We start from the raw sequence: 17,302 nt of genomic DNA on the forward strand, positions 1-17,302 counted from the left end.
CCACTGTCTTTACCATATAGTCCCTGTCTTTTATCTCCCCCTGCAAAGCACAATGCAAGCATAAATTATTGATCCTGTCTTTGCTAGTGAACAGTTAGTGAAAGCAGAAAAGAAGGATAGTAATTCAGGAAAGGAGTTCCTATAAGGATGCTCCTCAGCAGACAGTTGTTGATACTAACCCCTGACACCAAGACATCTAATGTAAGGCAAGGATCTCCTGGTCAGAGAGTAGATGAACATGAAGACAAGATCTTTGAATTCTTATCTATAACTCTTTAAAAATGAAGACAGATATGGAATAACATCAAACAAAGAAAAAATGAATTATATTTAAGATTTTTCAAGGCAATTTGTGACCTTTATTTCCTTGAATTCTGCTGAAAAAACTCCTTCGCTTTGCTGTTTAGTGAAAAAATGTTTATTTTCAAGAGGTTTATATATAACAATGTTAAATTTTAATAAATAATCTGATTCCCAGAAATGTACTGCAACCTTATTTAAAGTGTGTAACCTGCCTCAGTTACACCTCCCAAGAAAGCAGAACTCTTGAAACTTGCATCGTCTCAACAGAAACTTTTATTGGAAAGTATTGAGAGCAGGATAGTAAGGCAAGATCTGAAGATTTCCTGCATGAAACATTATTGTCAGCTTTGAAAATGAGCATAGCTGTGACCATTTTCCCTATTCATTTTCGTTTGACACATAGAAGGGGGGAGGGGGAATTGACATGTGCTTTGTTAGTCAAAATAATCTACTTCTGGTTTTGCATTGTAGCATCCAGTCACAGGATTATGGACCTCCGCACCCCATGGCTAGTTTCGCCCTGCCAGGGGACCCTAAATGGGTTTAAGTTGACCCAGAGAGGCAGCAAAGTAAAGAAGGGTGTCCTGATGATTCTGAAATGATGGTGGTCATTTTGCTTAATTCAGGGAAAACATTCTAACCCAACAGGAGAAAGGCTGATCGCACTTTGTTGACCAGCCCAAGCTACTTGCAGCTGAAGTCCAAAGGCACTAATCAGCACAACAGTGAACAGCGTGCTTGAAACTGGGTGAGGAATTTGATCTTTTCTTTCCTATTTTATATCTGATTTCCTGGAAAGGTTCACCAAGAAGCAAAAAGCCTCCCAAAGTGAGAAGGGGGGTATTATACCCCACCCTTCTATAGACAGAAGTGGCAAATTAAACCCCTTGTGGGGAATAAAAATATAAAATACTACAGTTTGGATAAATTTGAAAGCTAAGAAAATTGTTACAACTCTATACCTCTATACCTGAAAAAGCATAATTGATGAAATTATATATTATATAAAAAAGAACAAAAATTACCCTTTGTTTTAAAAAGTTGGAAAATGAACAGTGACATCTAGTGGAGGATTAGAGAAAAATCATAGCTGCATTGACCCAGAATTTGGCAAAATGCCTAGAAGTAGCAAAAAAAATTAGCTGGGAACAAAGCATTGAGTTATTTACTATTGAGTGAAACTACACATGTTTAGAAACTGCTGACCTTCTGGGATTATAAACATACTGAGCTGCATTTTTAAACATGAGAACTTTTGGCAGAGAAAGAAAAATCTTGGCCTTTGGCTAGTCTCCTAAAGGAGAAATTATTGGAAAACTTTTAGATCAGACATGTCAAACTTTCGACGTCACGTGATGTCACGCGACATATCAGAGCTTTTTCTCCATTGCTAGCAATGGGGTGGGCACAGTTTTATCATGATTGGATAATAAAACCATTATATAAAGATAAGAACTACATAAGACTTGGCTGTTCGGAACTTAAGGTGGGTTGGCTTGATAAAGGCAATTAAAAGACTATGACACTGATGAAAAATTACTTAAAGGGAAGAGATAAAATGGACAATATATACCTATCTAAAAGTGATAGAAAACCATACCCAACAACTTCTCCTAAAGATCCCAGTTTGGAGCTTCAAAGATCTGCAGGAACAATGACTCAAGACAAAACAAATACATTCCAGGACAAAATATACACAATGCTGCGACAGATTCAAACAATAATTGTTTCAAACCATAATGAGATTAGAAATAAGCTTGACAATATAAATGAGCATATCTCTAACTTAAACCTACAACTAAATAACTTTCAAAAATTATAACAAAGAATGAACAAACAAATCAAACAGAACATAAATTAAATGAAAGTGACTTAAATAGAAAAGCTACAAATGAAGAAAATTACAATTTAATACAAACAAGCAAAATCTGCAAAACCTGCAAAAAAAAAGAAGACAAAAAAGATGCTTTATCCTCCAGGATTTCAAAACAAATTTGAGGATAAAAAGAGAAGAACTAATAAAATGGATTAAAGAACCGTCAGAAGAATAATTAAAATGTGGGAGACAAAAAACTGATACTTTATTTGATTTGTCTTTTTTGTCCCTAACAACATAAAGTTTGGATATAAAGAGGCCCCAGGGCAAGATTATTAGATGGTGTATTATAGGATTAAATATTGTTGGAATATGGCCAAAAGTATAGATAAAGCTTGTAAAGGGGTCCCATAGTAAGAGGAATAAGATATATAAGCAGTATAATACTTTTAGAACATATGAAATTTTAAAACATTGAGAGGGTTTATTTAAATGAAAAGTTTGGATATTTAATGATAATGATTTTTGAGAAAAGTATGACTGATAAGAGTGGTCTGAATACTGAGGGGAAACAAAGCTTCAGTAAGAATCTTGAAAACAGGACATATAGTGACTTAATAAGATGACTTTTATAAATACAATGGAAACATAGGCTGATTAAAACATGTTAAATGATGATGTTATTATTATATACATGAATACTAAAACATGTTTATATTGAACTTGGTATATACTGAAAATATTAAGAATTATATTTGTTTAATATAGACAAAAGGAGAATATTAGTGGAAGAAGAGAGGATCAAGAAATATATATTTTATTGAAAAATTTTTAAAAGTTTTACAAATCAACCCTCACCCAATCCCTCCCAAACCCACCCCCCCTCCCCCCTCCCCAAACTTCCCAGAACTGAATATAGGCTTATTTAAATTTTTTAAAAAACCTTTTACAACTTATAAAATAATTAATAATAAGATATACATAACATAAACATTAAAAAGAGAAGTACTTAAAAAAGAAATAAAAAAGAGAGGAAAGAGAGAGAGAAAGAAAAAGAAAAAGAAAGAAAGATAAAGAAATAAAAGAAAAAAGAAAGAAAGAAAACAAAAGACGGGAAAAGAAAAGAGAAAACAATCTATACAAATTATGAAAAAGCTAAATGATATTTTTCCATATCCAAATTATATTGTATAAAATTTATCCATTTTTCCCATATAACAAAAAATTTCTCTTGAGATTGCTCCTTTAAGAAAGCCGAAATCTTTGCCATTTCCGCCAAGTAAGAAACTTTATAAAACCACTCTTGTAAAGTAGGCAAAGATTCCTTCTTCCAATATTGTCCTACCAACAGCCTTGCGGCTGTAATCAAATTTAACATCAATATAACTTCCTTAGCATCACAAGCAGTAACAATACCTAATAAAAATAATTGTGGGGTAAATTTAACCCTCCTTCTAAAGATTCTTTGAATATTCCACCATATCTTAATCCAAAAAGCTTTTATATTTTTGCACGACCACCAAATATGGTAATAAGTAGCGTCCAAACAACCACATCTCCAACATTTAGGCTGTAGATCAGGGTACATAATAGACATTTTTTGTGGATCAAGGTGCCATCTATAAAACATTTTGTAAAAATTCTCTCTTAAATTCTGTGCTTGTGTAAATTTAACATTCCTCACCCAGATAAATTCCCAGGTATCCAATGGGATTGGTTCACCAATATTTTGTGCCCATTTAATCATACAATCTTTGATTAATTCAGATTCTGAATCCATTTCAACTAAAACCCCATAAACCCGCTTAATATGAGTTGGTCTTTGATCCCTTACTTGTTTAAAAAGATTTTCATCTTCTCTAAGCCAACCCATATTACGATCCGTCTTCCATCTATCCACTATTTGTCTATATTGAAACCATGAGTAAGTAATGTTTGCATGTACTAACTCTTCCAAAGATTTTAATTGCCAATTTTGACCATCCCATCTAAGTAGTTGTGTATAGGAAACCGTATCCATCTTAACTCCTCTCTTTATCCCCTCTATCGCATGCCAAGGTATAGCCCATAATGGTATTTTAAAATCGCTTTTATAATATTTCCTCCACACCCTAAGCAAAGAAATCCTTATAATATGAGATTTAAAAACCCGATCCACTTTTTTGTTAAAAATTAAATAGGCATGCCATCCAAAAAGTAAATCCCAACCCTCCAAATAGAGTATTTCTACATTTCTTAAATTCGTCCAATCGCTAATCAATGTTAGGACCACAGCATCATAATATAGTTTCAAATTCGGTACCTTGAGTCCACCTCTCTCACGAAAATCTTGCATAATTTTAAGTTTTACCCTTGGTTTTTTCCCTGCCCAGATAAATTTGTTAATACCTTTCTGCCATTCATTTAAATTAAGTTCATTCTTTAAGATAGGTAACATTTGAAACAAAAAAAGAAATTTTGGTAGGACATTCATTTTAATAACTGCAATTCTACACATAAAAGATAACTGTAAGTTATCCCAATTCTTTAAATCCTTCTGTACCCCAATCCACAACTTTTCATAATTGTTTTTATACAATTTTACATTAGAAGCAGATAATATGACCCCCAAATATTTTACCTTATCAACAACTTCAAAGTCTGTTAAGTTAACCAAGGTCTGTTTATCACAATTAGTCATATTTTTGGGTAATATTTTAGTCTTATTATTATTAATTTTAAAACCCGAAACACGCCCATATTGATGAATCAATTGTAGTAATTTTACTACCGAATAAGTAGGTTGAGACAAAGTAACAACCAAGTCGTCTGCAAAAGCTCTTAACTTGTATTCTTTTTTATTAATCTCTATTCCTTTTATTTCTTGGGACTCCCGAATTTTAATCAACAAAATTTCCAATGTTAAAACAAACAATAACGGAGATAATGGACATCCCTGTCTTGTACCTTTTTCTATTGTGAAAACTTCTGACAAACCCCCATTAACAATAAGTTGAGCAGTCTGTTTTTGATATATGTTAGATAAAGCTTGTAATATATTTTGTCCAAAATTCATCTCCTTGATTAGAGATAACATAAACTGCCAGTTCAATTGGTCAAAGGCTTTTTCAGCATCCAAAAATATCAGCCCTGCAGAGACTTGGTTGTTTTTATCTAAATATTCTAATAAATTGATAATTTGTCTAACATTATTTTTCATATATCTTCCAGTTATAAAACCCGATTGGTCCTTATGTATAAGATGCTGCAAGATCCCCATAAACCTATTAGCTATAATTTTTGCAAAAATTTTATAATCCACATTTAAGAGAGATATGGGCCTATAATTCTTGGGCAAGGTGAGATCTTGATCCTCTTATGGAATCAAAGATATAAAAGCATTGCGCCATGACGGAGGAATCTCTAAACCTTGTAATATATTATTAAAAAGCTCACATAAAGGTTGAATCATCTCTTCTACTAGGGTTTTATAATAAATAGCTGTCAAAACATCCGTACCCGGCGCTTTGCCTAATTTTAATTGCTTAATAGCTATCACAATTTCCTCATTGGTAATTAAACCATCAATCTCTTTTTTCTGATCTTCTGTTAATTTAGGAAGATTAGCTTTGCTTAGATAATTATTTATATCTGTAGTTTGTACATTAGTACTCTTATATAACTTTTGATAATAATCTAAAAAAGATTTCTTAATCAATTCTTTCTGATAAACCAATTTACCATTATAATTTATTTTATCTATAGTTCTCTGTCTCTGTTTCTTTCTTAACTGATAAGCCAGCCATCTCCCTGGTTTGTTAGCATTACAAAATGTATTTTGCTTCATAAACATTAAATTAGTTGCAGCTTGGTCAGCCATCAACATATTAAATTGTGTTTTTAACAATTTTATAGCTCCTTTCACCTTTTCATCTAAAGGATTTGAAATTAAAAGCTTCTCTTTTAATTTAATCTCATCTTCCAATTCTTTACATTTCTGAGTCTGCTTTTGTCTATGAAAGTTATTCATTTTTATCAAAATCCCACGCATAAAGGCTTTACTTGTATCCCATACCATTGAAATTGATGTTCCCTTATACATGTTTAAAACAAAATAATCCTTTAAACATTCCTTTAATTTTTGAACATTTTTTTCTTGTTTAAATAAATTCTCATTCAACCTCCAGGATCTCCTCTCCTCTTTCTCAGCAACCAGTTCCATCCAAACTGGACTATGATCCAGAAATATATTACCAACCAATATATAATAGTAACACTAACACAAACACTAACAGTAACACTAACAATAACAACAACAACAATAAGAATAAGAATAAGAATCAAGATGCCACACGAAAATAACATTAAGAGTCTGGATGAGGAAGATTACTACAAATACTTGGGTATCCTTCAAGCTGACAACATCAAGCACACTGAAGTCAAGAAAAAGGTTAGAGGTGAATACATCAAGAGAGTAAAGATCTTAAAGTCCAAACTCAATGGAGGAAATACTATAAAGGCAATCAACACCTGGGCAATTCCACTCATTAGATACACAGCTGGAATAGTGGACTGGACTCAAGCAGAACTAAAAGCAATGGAAAGAAAGACCAGAAAAATAATGACAATGAATCATGCCCTTCATCCACGCAGTGACATTGACAGACTTTATCTACCAAGGCAAATAGGTGGGCGTGGAATGCTACAAGTACATCAGATGGTTGAAGAAGAAAAATAGGCTTTGGAAAAATATCTGAAGAACAATGATGAAGATGCACTGAAATTAGTATATCAGGAAGGCTTACTGACTACTGGAGAGACCAAACTGGCCTACAAGAAAGACCAAATGAAGAACAGAATAGAGGCATGGGAAGACAAAGCACTACATGGCCAATACATGAAAAAAATAGCTGGGAAAGCAGATAATAATAAACCCTGGCAATGGCTAAGAGCAGGAAAATTGAAGAAAGAGACCGAGGGACTAATTCTGGCTGCACAAGACCAAGCCTTAAGGACAAATGCATACAAATTCAAAATTGAGAAGACAGCAAAAGACAGTAAGTGCCGCCTTTGCAAAGAAGCTGAAGAAACAGTGGACCACTTGGTAAGCTGTTGCAAGAAGATTGCACAGACTGATTACAAGCAGCGGCATGACAAAGTAGCAACAATGGTGCATTGGAAGATTTGCAAAAAATATCATTTGCCTGTAAGCAAAAACTGGTGGGATCATAAAATAGAGTAAGTCATAGAAAATGATAAAATTAAACTGCTCTGGGACTTCAGAATTCAAACAGACAAGCACCTGCAACATAACACCCAAGACTTAACAATTGTCGATAAGAAAGACAAAAAAGTCTGGATAGTGGACGTGGCAGTGCCTGGAGACAGCAGAATAGACGAGAAAGAACTGGAGAAGATAACAAAATACAAAGACCTACAAATAGAAATAGAAAGACTGTGGCAAAAGCAAGCAAGGGTAGTACCAATAGTCATAGGCTCCTTGGGTGCAATCCCAAAACAACTGGAGCACCACTTGAACACCATTGGCATTGACAAATTTGCTATTAGTAAATTGCAAAAGGCGGCCTTATTAGGAACTGCTTCCATCCTGCGACGATACCTGTAATACCATCAAACATCCACATCTGCCTATCCCAGGTCCTGGGTAAGGACTCGATAGGTAGACAAAATGCCAAATCCAGTTTGAACATCTGGCTGACTGTGCGATGATCAATAATAATAATAATAATAATAATAATAATAATAATAATAATAATAATAATAATAATGCAACATAACACCCCAGACTTAACAATTGTCGATAAGAAAGACAAAAAAGTCTGGATAGTGGACGTGGCAGTGCCGGGAGATAGCAGAATAGAAGAGAAAGAACTGGAGAAGATAACAAAATACAAAGACCTACAAATAGAAATAGAAAGACTGTGGCAAAAGCAAGCAAGGGTAGTACCAATAGTCATAGGCTCCTTGGGTGCAATTCCAAAACAAATGGAGCACCACTTGAACACCATTGGCATTGACAAATTCGCTATTAGTCAATTGCAAAAGGCAGCCTTATTAGGAACTGCTTCCATCCTGCGACGATATCTGTAATACCATCAAACATCCACATCTGCCTATCCCAGGTCCTGGGTAAGGACTCGAGAGGTAGACAAAATGCCAAATCCAGTCTGAACATCTGGCTGACTGTGCGATGATCGATAATAATAATAATAATAAAGTTGGAGGGGACCTTGGAGGTCGTCTAGTACAACCCCTTGCTCAGGCAGGAAACCCTATACCATTTCAGACAAATGGCTGTCCAGTCTCTTCTTAAAAACCTCCAGTGTTGGAGCATTCACCGCGTCTGGAGGCAGGTTGTTCCACTGGTTAATTGTTCTAACTGTCAGGAAGTTTCTCTTTAGTTCTAGGTTGCTTCTCTCCTTGATTAGTTTCCATCCATTGCTTCTTGTCCTGCTTCAGGCGCTTTGGAAAATAGCTTCACTCCCTCTTCTTTGTGGCAGTCCCTGAGATATTGGAACACTGCTATCATGTCCCCCCTCGTCCTTGTCTTCATTAAACTAGACATACCCAATTCTAGCAGCCGTTCCTTATATGCTTTAGACTCCTGTCCCCTAATCATCTTTGTTGCTCTTCTCTGTTGTTTTTCTAGAGTCTCAACATTTTTTTTACATCGTGGTGACCAAAACTGGATGCAGTATTCCAAGTGTGGCCTTACCAAGGCATTGTAAAGTGGTATTAATACCTCACGTGATCTTGATTCTATCCCTCTATTAATGAAGCCTAGCACTGTGTTAATGCAGCTGCAGCACACTGCTGGCTCATGTTTAAATGATTGTCCACTAGGACTCCGAGGTCCCTCTCACAGTTACTACTATTGAGCATGGTGCCACCTGTGCTGTACTTGTGCATTTGGTTTTTCTTGCCTAAATGTAGAACCTTACTTTTTTCACCTTTGAATTTCATTTTGTTAGATAGTGCCCAGTGTTCAAGTCTGTCCAGATCCTCCTGTATCTTAAGCCTGTCTTCTGGAGTGTTGGCTATTCCTGCCAGCTTGGTGTCATTTGCAAATTTGATAAGTTTTCCATCTATCCCCTCGTCCAAATCGTTGATGAAGATATTGATGAGCACTGGGCCCAGAACAGAGCCCTGGGGTACCCCACTACACACTTCCCTCCATGCAGATGCAGTTCCATTGAGGACCACACGCTAAGTACGGCCGGTAAGCCAGCTATGGTCCATCTGGTGGTGATGCTGTCTAACCCACATTATCAAGTAGTAGGTTGTGATCTACTTTATCAAATGCCTTACTGAAGTGCAAGTAAATTATATCCACAGCATTCCTCTGATCCACTAATTTTGTCACTTGGTCAAAGAATGCAATAAGATTTGTCTGGCATGATCTGTTTTTGACAAACCCATGTTGGCTTGTTGTTTGATTATCTTTTCCATAATCTTCCCAAGTATGAGGTCAGGTTGATAGGTCTGTATTTTCCTACAATTAATTAATTTTAGAAAGTAATTATCTGTCAGAACCCATTTCCTTGTTGGGGGTGGTTCTGTTCCTTTCAGTTTCTTTCTGTGGGTTCTTTCATTCTCCTGGAGGGAGGGGGAGGCTCCAGGGAATGCATCTTTTCTCCTTTTTGCTTTACATTTTGCTACAATGTATCCTCTCTGCCTGTTATATCTGCTTGCTTTTTGAACTGTTTCTCCTTGATGTCAACCTGAGGTGAGAAAGGTGAGAAAAGAATATTCTTTGGCCATCATTGTGGAAGAGAAAGGTGCAAAGAGCCAACAACATCTTTGCAAGCAGGGGAATGGACTCCATTATCAGCTCCTTTCCCACAGCAGACCTAACACCTAGGGATTGGCTCATTTGAACTGTTGAGGTTGGTGGAGTTTGCTTGATGCTTCTTTAACCTATAGATCTGAGTGGGAAACCCTCAGATCCTGCTTTCTATGCCTGCTGTCAGTTTCTACTAATAAAAGGTCCTTTTGGAATGGAAATGTTCCAGGAGTCCTGCTTTCTTGGGATGAGGTTTTGAAGCTGGTCCTTACATTATCATTTATTGTTTTAAATATATGAACTCAGACAACACACTGTTCACGAAGCACTGAAGATTGTTATTGTAAAAAATTAATAAAATATTTTTTTTTTAAAAAAAGAAGAAGCTGGCAGCACTTGAGAAAGCCTTTGTGGAACTAACTATTAGAAATTGGAGAGGAACATTTAATGGGTTTTTTGTTAAAACTGTTTTCTTCCATTGTAGTGGCAAGAAGAAACTACCAAATGCAGAAAAAAATGGGATTATGTGGTGTGTTTGTCAATAAGTACACAAAATATGAGAGTAGATGGTTATAAAACTATTTTGGATATAAGGGACCTGTCCCAACTCAAGAGGGATCTGGCTTTACCTGTTTCCATCAACATATTCTGACCCATAGATTGGAATAGCAATATACATAAAATTCAATTAAATCTTATGTTGCAGAGTGAAGTGGTCAAACTGCACTACCAATAATAGCCAACTCAAGAGAGCAATACTGGCATTTTCTCCACATTATGATATTTTGTTACTTAGATACAGTTGTTTGGATTTTATTGGCTAATTAATGCTCTCTGTCAATACTGCCAAAGAAAATGGGATTCAGTGATGCTCAGTTTCTTTGTTTTTTCCCTAGCTGGGCCCTTCAAAAATAGTGGATGTTTTCTGATCATAATTCTGTGTTCATTGAATGTATATTATGAGCACAATGTTAATTGTACAGTTTCATCTTTATAAATTGATGCTCAGATAAATATAATCTTTTGTCCTGTGGAAACCAAGGTCATCGGCTGTTCCTGAGACTGCTGACTGGAAAGCCTGAAAAGAAGATGTATTGAGAAACATAGTTGCTTGCATAGTTTTAGAAGCAGGATTTCTTAATTTTGTATTGGGGAATTGTTACGTGTGTCTTCAGACTTGGTTTCACTTTTGATGGGCTGATACTTTGTAACTAATAAACATGTTCTTTGAGGAATTTCCAAGCCTCAGAGTTCTGCTTTATTTGTCTTTGTCTGTCAGAACCATGACATTAAACCAAGTCTCTTAAAACTTCATTTTCTCAGAGTGCTGGGTTCTGACCGCCTACCCACTCACTTTTGGAAGAGTGGTAAAGATTTGGCGAAGACTCAAGATGGAGGAGAAAATTGAAACTGCTGCTAGCTGAGGCTGTCGGAGTGCAGGTAGGCACTCCAGCTACCGAGGAGGCATCACTGGCAGGGGCTCGGCCAAAGACCAGCATGATCCAACCTGGGAAGCTGGCACTGCAGGAAGGAGTTGCAGCACTAGTGGACCTCTTCCAAGCCGAGACTGCCTCTCAGAGACTGCCTATAACCACTGGAGAGGAGCTTCTTTTGCTGCCAGGGTTCTTCATCTGTGGATGGCAAGAAAGGAAAGGAGTTGATGGGATGGGATGACTCCATTGCGTGGAGATTTCAGTCTGCAGTCCACAGCCCCTCACTCAAACAGCTGAAAGAGAAGTTCAGCCAACTGGAGGTGAGGAATACAATCCCTATTGCCCAGGAGGTGGGTGCCATGGGGGGAAATGCCAAGAACTACCCATCTCTTCCCCCCCCCCCTTGCTGAAGCTCCAGCCCAACTGCCAGAGTCCGTGCTGCTTCACCCTTCACCCTTCTGCCTGATGCCAAGCTCCCTGAACCAAGGATGTACTTTATGACATCCAAGAGATGAAAGAACTGAGAGAGTACATTGATAAAAACTTAGCTAGGGGTTTCATTCAGCCAGCGAAATCACCTATGACTGTTCCCATGCTTTTCAAGGAAAAGAAAGATGGCTCTCTTAGATTATGCGTGGATTTTAAATCCTTCAATGCTGTCAGCATGGTAAATATGTACCCCCTACCCCCTCATGAAGGACATGTTAGCCCATCTGGCTGAAGGAAAAATCTTTACCAAGCTGAATTTAAGAGAAGCTTATTACCGGGTCCAGATCAAGGAGGGTGAAGGGTGGAAAACAGCATTCAATTGCCCATTAGGGAGTTTCCAATTTAAAGTGATGCCTTTTGGACTGCAGTGGGCTGCACTGTGTTTATACAGTGCTCCATGATCATTTATACAAGGAGGTTTTGGTTTATTTTGATGACATTCTTATTTACTCTGAAACCATGGATAAACACATCAAAATGGTCCATGAGGTATTAAAGAGACTGTTGAAAGCCAAACTGTATGCAAAGCTGTCAAAGTGTGAATTTCACCAGACTCGCTTAGGTTACCTAGGGCAGGGCTTTTCAACCAGTGGTACATGTACCAATAGTGGTACATCGGCATCTGGCAGGTGGTATGTGTAGAACAGCACAGTAAAAAAAAGTGTTAAAAAAGTGTAAAAGTGGATGAGGTAAAGCAGCAGCAGTACAGCATAGGCTTGTGGGAAAGTCAGCTGGAACTGTGCAAGGTGTTGCCTGGATCCTACTGAGACCCCAGGATCAAAACGTGCCACTCCAGCTGATTGGCAGTGGCCTTGGGAGTGGGAAGCAGCCTCACCCAGTCTTTGGGCAGAGATTTAGCTGGAACTGCATGAGGCATTGCCTGCCTGGGTCCTGCAGAGAGCTCAGGATTAGCACGTGCACAGCTCCAGGTGATTGGGGGGGGGCAGGCAGCCTCAGGTAATCTTCAGGCAGAAATTCAGCTGGAGCTGTGCGAGGCTTTGCCTGGGTCCTGCTGAGGAGGAGAGAAAAGAGGATATAAATGGGGGGTGATAAGAGAGGATATAAAAGGGGGGAAAGAAGAGAGGATATAAAAAGGGGGAGAGAAATTTGTTAAATGAGTTTTGCCCCATTTTTTGCCACAGTTGTTAAGTGAATCACTGCAGTTGTTAAATTAGTAATATGGTTGTTAAGTGAATCTGGTTTCCTCATTGACTTTGCTTGTCAGAAAGTTGCAAAAGGGGATAACATGACCCTGGGACACTGTGACCATCATAAATATCAATCAGTTGCCAAGCATCCAAATATAAATCACATGATACTGGGGATGCTGCAACGGTCATAAGTATGAAAAATGGTCATAAGTCACTTTTTTCAGTGCCATTGTAAATTTCAATAGTCACTAAGCAAACTGTTGTAAATCGAGGACTACCTGCACTTGATCACTTTTTTCTGTTATTTTTTTTTTTTGTCATCAAGTTTTTGACACCTTGCTAGGCGACTGGTGGTACTCAGATATTGCTATATTCTAAAAGTGGTACAATGGGTGAAAAGGTTGAAAAGCTCTGATCTAGGGTATCAGATTTCGAATGACAGGGTAGAGATGGACCCTGCCAAAGTTAAAGCAATATTGGAATGCAACCCCCATGCACTCGCAAGTAGCTTTAATTTTTTCTGGGGTTTGCTGGCTTCTGGATTGCAGTACTGGCAGACATGCGGGGCGATCAATCCCTCTGCCGTCCAGTTTTCTCCCGCCAGGGACCCTGAAAGGGGTCAAATGTTCCCTTGGAGGGGCAATGACCATGAAGAGGACCTCCTGTTTGATCACAGAAGAGCGGCAGCCCTTCCGTTTGATCCAGAGCAGCTCTTCGGACCGATGGGGAAAAGATTGGCCATTCACATGGCCCATCATTAAGCCACTACCTGCTGAGGCCAAATTCACAACCAAGCACTTGAAAGCAATGTGGAGGAACTGGGTGAGACTTTACCTTTTTGTATCCCAAGTACTTTCCTGTCAAAAGCCCTGTGAAATTTCTTCCCCCTGCAAGGAAAGAGGGAAGGGAACACTTCTTTCCCACCCTCCAAGATGGCAGCTCCTGGCTATGCAGGGAAAACAAAGCCCTGAAAAATAAAATTAAGCAGCTGGATTTATTTTACCTTGATATCTGAGGATCCAAAACTCCTATTTTCATGGGGACCTGTTACTTTATCTACAGAAAAGAACTCTATCTGGCTGAAAACCTAGCCTGGTCTTGAAAAAGATTCTAAATGCTGTCAGGGACATCTTGTGGTGACACTTGGTATAGCAAGTAAATACTTTTCTTAAAGAGACTTGCTTATAGCCCAGATTTGTCCTTGGCATTATCTGAAAGAGATAAAAAGCTGGGAGAACAGCTGGACAGTGAAATTGCTTTATTTATTTAGGTATTTTGGAGATGAACATCTATTGACTTTTATCTAAGAAATAGCCTTCACTTAAGGACTATCCATACCTGTGTTAGAAATGGAGGAAGACCAGCTACAACTTAACTATAAATTTATACTTGAAAAAATTCTTAAAGCTACTGAAGTAATTAAATCCAGATCAAAATAGAAAGGCGCCAGCTTAAACATACAAAATGAAACTCTGAATTCAACGAAAGAATCTACAGTCCAAAAACCAACAGAGGCAGAAGCAACTAATACCAAGACAGAGGAACTTAAAGATCAACAAATACAATTTACTGAAAACCTCGACAGATAAACCCTGACCGCAACTAAAGAACTTACAACCCAAAAAGCAACAGAAGTGGAACAAAGCAACACCAAAATGGAGGCTATTAAGGACCAACAAATACAGCATATTGGAAACCTAGATGACTAAATAATAACTTTAAAGCCAGACGTGACTCTCTACCTAAACCAGAGGAAACCTGAGAAACAAGATGACCCAATTGTACTGAAGGAGCCACCAGGACAACAGCCTAATGACTATGAATGGGCCAGCCTTTCTAGAAAATTGATAACTAGATGGTCTCCCTTGGTTCAAGCAATATATCCAAGAATGAAGGGAGATCTGATGATTTAAAGGCATTGGTATGGAAGCCTATCTGGCACAAAAGATAACAAATCTATATTAACCTTAAGGGGAGGGCTAGCTTAGAAGGGTTCTAAGTTATACCTCCCAGATGGCCTCAGGCTCAAAGCATTGCAATGGAGTCATGATGCTAAGCAAGTGGGTCACTTTAGTTTTTTTAAAGACATTGCATCTGGTGCAAAGGCAATTCTGGTGGCCAAAAATGAAGAAGGACATTGAGACTTGTGTTAAGGGTTTTGCCATTTGTGCTGCCATGAAGTGGCATCCTGGAAAACCACCAGGTTTGTTGCAGTAGGTGGCCAATCCCTCTCAACCTTGGGAGGAGATAGCCATGGATTTTATAGTGTAATTACCTGAGAGCAAGGGCAATACTGTAATATGGACTGTAATTGATCTATTTTCCAAACAAGCACATTTCATCACTTGCTTGGGACTTCCCTCTGCCCAGAACTTAACCAGGCTATTTTTGAAGCACATATACTGACTCCATGGTGCCCCAAAGTGGATTATTTCTGATAGATGTGTCCAGTTTACTGCAAAATTTTGGAGGGAGTTTGTTAAAATGATTGGGTCCTCCCAGGGGCTATCATCAACTTTTCATCTGAATACTAATGGAGCTGCTGAAAAAGCTAAAGCAATGGTGGAACAGTATCTCAGATGCTATGTAAATTACCAGCAGTCCAATTTGGCTGACCTCCTGCCATTTGCACAGGTAGTCTACAACAATACTGTGCACAGTAGCACTGGAATCACCCCATTTAAAATAGTAATGGGTCAAGACTTTGTGCCCATGCCTGAGTATCCACAGCAGCCTTCTACTTCCCAGACTTCTGACCAATGGGTGACATCCTTCGGGGGGGTTGGGTGAATGTGAAGAAGGCATTGACCAAAGCTACTGAGGTTTACAAACAGCAAGCTGACAAATGACACTCCCCTCATAAACCTTTTCATGTTGGACAATTAGTTTATCTTTCAATGAAATATTTAAGATTAAAGTTACCCAGTAGAAAATTGGAGCCAAAATTCCTTGGTCCTTTTCCTGTCACTAAAATCATTAACCCTGTCACAGTGGAATTGAAACTACCACAATTGTTGGGGAAAGTTCATCCTGTGTTTTTCATTGCAGTCTATTGAAACCTGTGTTGGAATCCTCTTTGAGACCTGTCCCAAAGAAGCCACTGGGTCCAATGTTAGTGGAGGTGGAGAAACATTATGAAATAAAACATATTCTTGACTCTAGGCTGTACAAGGGAAAGTTACAATACTTTGTTCAGTGGAAAGATTACCCTCTTTCAGAAGCTATATGGGTGATATGTACACATGTGAAGGCGGATAGATTGATAAAGAAGTTTTATGATAAATACCCTCACAAGCCTCGAGGGAATGCTTAACCTGGCTTTTCTTTTGTCTGTCAACTTTGAAAATGAGCATGGCTGTGGCCATTTTTCCTATTCATTTTCAGTTGATACATTGAAGGTGGAAGGGGAAATTGCCAGGTGTCTCACTAGTCAAAATAATCTTTTGTCCTGTGGGAACCAAGGTCATTGGCTGCTCCGGAGACTGCTGGCTGGGCATTTCATGAAAAGCCTGCCAAGAAGATGTATTGGAGAATGCAGTTGCTTGCATAGTTTTAGAGGTGGGATTTCTTAACTTTGTATTAGGGAATTGTTATGTGTGTCTTCAGTCTTGGTTTCACTTTTGACATGCCGATACTTTGTAACTAATAAACATGTTTTTTGAGGAATTTCCAAGCCTCAGAGTTCTGCTTTATTTGTCTCTGTCTATTGGAACCATGACAGTTTAATTAAAAACCCTTTCAAACCCCACCCCAACTGTCCATCCAACCGGTTCAAATAAACCAATCCATAGGGGTCAAATTGTTGTGAGAAAGAACCAGTAAGGCACCATTTTCAATGCTGTCAGGTTTCTCTATGGCTTCTTCCCTCCACTTGGAGATAAGGCAGATGTCTGGAGGCACATTCCATTCTCACCCCAAGAAAGATACTTCAAAGAGAATGTAGAACAAAGCAAAGGAAGTACACTGCAGAATACCCATAGGTCCCCCTCCCCCCTTAAAATGGCAGAACCCAAAAAATGAAAGTATAGGGAAGCAAGGAAAAGGCATAGGGGATCTGACATGCCACCCCCCTTAAAAAAATGAGAGCTCCACCTGGAGAAAGATAAAATAATAACAAGGAGAGAAAATGAAACACAGTGGTTAGTTGGGTTTATCAGGATAGCTGGCATGAAACCGTCTTAGCAATCTAGGGGCTGTCACATGCTTTTTATGTACCACTCATTTATGTACCCAGGATGTCCTTCCATGTTACCAGGTATTGGATAGACTCATAGTGTTTTCTGAAGTCTAAAATTTCTTTAGTTTCAAAGTGTTGTTCTCCTTCCAC

The sequence above is a fragment of the Crotalus tigris genome, unplaced genomic scaffold, assembly GCF_016545835.1.
Source record: "Crotalus tigris isolate CLP2741 ecotype Arizona unplaced genomic scaffold, ASM1654583v1 scf7180000024167.7108832, whole genome shotgun sequence".
Taxonomy (NCBI): Eukaryota; Metazoa; Chordata; class Lepidosauria; order Squamata; family Viperidae; genus Crotalus; species Crotalus tigris.